Genomic DNA, 3,758 nt, shown 5'->3' on the forward strand with positions numbered 1-3,758 from the left:
GTTATCAACGACATCCAATGTCCATAGCCAGGAAACCATGACTATCTGTTGATCACAACGAGCTAGTCAACTAGAGGCTCACTAGGGATATATTGTGGTCTATGTATTCACACGTGTATTACGATTTCCGGATAATACAGTTATAGCATGAATAAAAGACAATTATCATGAACAAGGAAATATAATAATAATACTTTTATTATTGCCTCTAGGGCATATTTCCAACAGTCTCCCACTTGCACTAGAGTCAATAATCTAGTTCACATCGCCATGTGATTAACACTCACAGGTCACATCGCCATGTGACTAATACCCAAGAGTTTACTAGAGTCAGTAGTCTAGTTCACATCATTATGTGATTAACACTCAATGAGTTTTATGTTTGATCATGTTGCTTGTGAGAGAGGTTTTTAGTCAACAGGTCTGAACCTTTCAGATCCGTGTGTGCTTTACAAATCTCTATGTCATCTCCTAGATGCAGCTACCACGCTCTATTTGGAGCTATTCCAAACAACTGTTCTACTTGGAGCTATTCTAAATTATTGCTCCATTATATGTATCCGGTCTCTCTACTCAGAGCTATCCGGATAGGTGTCAAGCTTGCATCGTCGTAACCTTTACGACGAACTCTTTTACCACCTCCATAATCGAGAAAATTCCTTAGTCCACTAGTTACTAAGGATAACTTTGACCGCTGTCTTGTGAGCCATTCTTGGATCACTCTTGTACCCCTTGACTGACTCATGGCAAGGCACACTTCAGGTGCGGTACACAGCATAGCATACTGAAGAGCCTACGTCTTAAGCATAGGGGACGACCTTCGTCCTTTCTCTCTATTCTGCCGTGGTCGAGCTTTAAGTCTTAACTTCGTACCTTACAACTCAGGCAAGAACTCCTTCTTTGACTAGTCCATCTTGAACACCTTCAAGATCATGTCAAGGTATGTGCTCATTTGAAAGTATTATTAAGCATTTTGATCTATCCTTATAGATCTTGATGCTCAATGTTCAAGTAGCTTAATCCAGGCTTTCCATTGAAAAACACTTTCAAAATAACCCTATATGCTTTCCAGAAATTCTACGTCATTTCTGATCAACAATATGTCAACAACATATACTCATCAGAAATTCTATAGTGCTCCCACTCACTTCTTTGGAAATACAAGTTTCTCATAAACTTTGTACAAACCCAAAATTTTTGATCATCATCAAAGCATACATTCCAACTCCGAGATGCTCACTCCAGTCCTTAGAAGGATTGCTGGAGCTTTGCATACTTATTAGCATCTTTCGGGATTGACAAAACCTTCCGGTCGTATCACATACAACCTTTCCTCATTAAAATCGTCGAGGAAACAATGTTTTGACATCCTATCTGCAAGATTTCATAAATAATGCAGTAATCGCTAATATAATTCCAACAGACTCTTAGCATCGCTACGAGTGAGAAAATCTCATCGTAGTCAACTCCTTGAACTTGTCGGAAAATATCTTAACGACAAGTCGAGCTTTCTTAATGGTGACATTTACCATCATTGTCCGTCTTCCTTTTGAAATCCATCTGTACTCATTAGCCTTACGACCATCGAGCCGTTCTGCCAAAGTCTACACTTTGTTTTCATACATGGATCCTCTCTCGGATTTTATGCCTCAAGCCATTTATCGGAATCCGGGCCCACCATCGCTTCTCCATAGCTCGTAGGTTCATTGTTGTCTAGCAACATGACCTTCAAGACAGGATTACGTACCACTCTGAAGTAGTACGCATCCTTGTCATCCTACGAGGTTTGGGAGTGACTTGATCCAAAGTTTCATGATCAATATCATAAGCTTCCACTTCAATTGGTGTAGGTGCCACAGGAACAACTCCCTGTGCCCTGTCACACACTAGTTGAAGAGACGGTTCAATAACCTCATCAAGTCTCCACCATCCTCCCACTCAATTCTTTCGAGAGAAACTTTTCCTCGAGAAAGGACCCGATTCTAGAAACAATCCATATTGCTTTCGGATCTGAATTAGGAGGTATACCCAACTGTTTTGGGTTTCCTATGAAGATGCATTTTATCCGCTTTGGGTTCGAGCTTATCAACCTGAAACTTTTTCATATAAGCGTCGCAGCCCCAAACTTTTAAGAAACGACAACTTAGGTTTCTCTAAACCATAATTCATACGGTGTCATCTCATCGGAATTACGTGGTGCCCTATTTAAAGTGAATGTGGGTGTCTCTAATGCCTAACCCATGAACGATAGTGGTAATTCGATAAGAGACATCATGGTACGCACCATATCCAATAGGGTGCAACTATGATGTTCGGACACACCATCACATTATGGTGTTCCAGGCGGTATTAATTGCGAAACAATTTCCACAATGTCTTAATTGTGTGCCAAAACTCGTAACTCAGATATTCATCTCTATGATCATATCATAGACATTTTATCCTCTTGTCACAATGATCTGCTACTTCACTCTGAAATTACTTGAACCATTCAATAATTCAGACTTGTGTTTCATCAAGTAAATATACTCAACATTTACTCGAATCATCTGTGAAGTAAGAACATAATGATATTCACTGCATGCCTCAGCACTCATTCGACTGCACACATCAAAATGTGTTACTTCCAACAAGTTGCTATCTTGTTCCATCTTACTGAAAATGAGGCTTTTCAGTCATCTTGCCCATGTGGTATGATTTGCATATCTCAAGTGATTCAAAATCAAGTGAGTCCGAACGATCCATTTGCATGGAGTTTCTTCATGCATATACACCAATAGACATGGTTCTCATGTCTCAAACTTTTAAAAAACGAGTGAGTCCAAAGATCCATCAACATGGAGCTTCTTCATGCGTTTTATACCATTATGACTTACATGGCAGTGCCACAAGTAAGTGGTACTATCATTACTATCTTATATCTTTTGGCATGAAAATGTGTATCACTACGACCGAGATTCAATAAACCATTCCTTTAGGTGCAAGACCATTGAAGGTATTATTCAAAAATAGAGTAACCATTATTCTCCTTAAATGAATAACCGTATTGCAATAGACATAATCCAATCATGTCTATGCTCAACGCAAACACCAATCTCGGTGGTAGAGGGAGCGTGCGATGCTTGATCATATCAACCTTGGAAACACTTCCAACATATATCGTCAGCTCACCTTTAGCTAGTCTCCGTTTATTCCGTAGCTTTTATTTCGAGTTACTAACACTTAGCAACCGAACCGGTATCCAATACCCTGGTGCTACTAGGAGTACTAGTAAAGTACACATTAACATAATGTATATCCAATATACTTCTATCGACCTTGCCAGCCTTCTCATCTACCAAGTATCTAGGGTAATGCTGCTCCAGTGGTTGTTCCCCTTATTACAGAAGCACTTAGTCTCGGGTTTGGGTTCAACCTTGGGTTTCTTCACTAGAGCAGCAGCTGAATTGTCGTTTCATGAAGTATCCCTTTGTTCCCTTGCCCTTCTTGAAACTAGTGGTTTCACCAACCATCAATAATTGATGCTCCTTCTTGATTTCTACTTTCGCGGTGTCAAACATCATGAATATTTCAAGGATCATCATATCTATCCCTGATATGTTATAGTTAATCACGAAGCTCTAGCAGCTTGGTGGCAATGACTTTGGGGAAACATCACTATCTCATCTGGAGGATCAACTCCCACTCGATTCAAGTGATTGTTGTGCTCAGACAATCTGAGCACAAGCTCAACGATTGAGCTTTTCTCCCTTAGTTTG

The sequence above is a fragment of the Triticum dicoccoides genome, chromosome 4A (assembly GCF_002162155.2).
Source record: "Triticum dicoccoides isolate Atlit2015 ecotype Zavitan chromosome 4A, WEW_v2.0, whole genome shotgun sequence".
In the NCBI taxonomy this organism is placed as follows: domain Eukaryota; kingdom Viridiplantae; phylum Streptophyta; class Magnoliopsida; order Poales; family Poaceae; genus Triticum; species Triticum dicoccoides.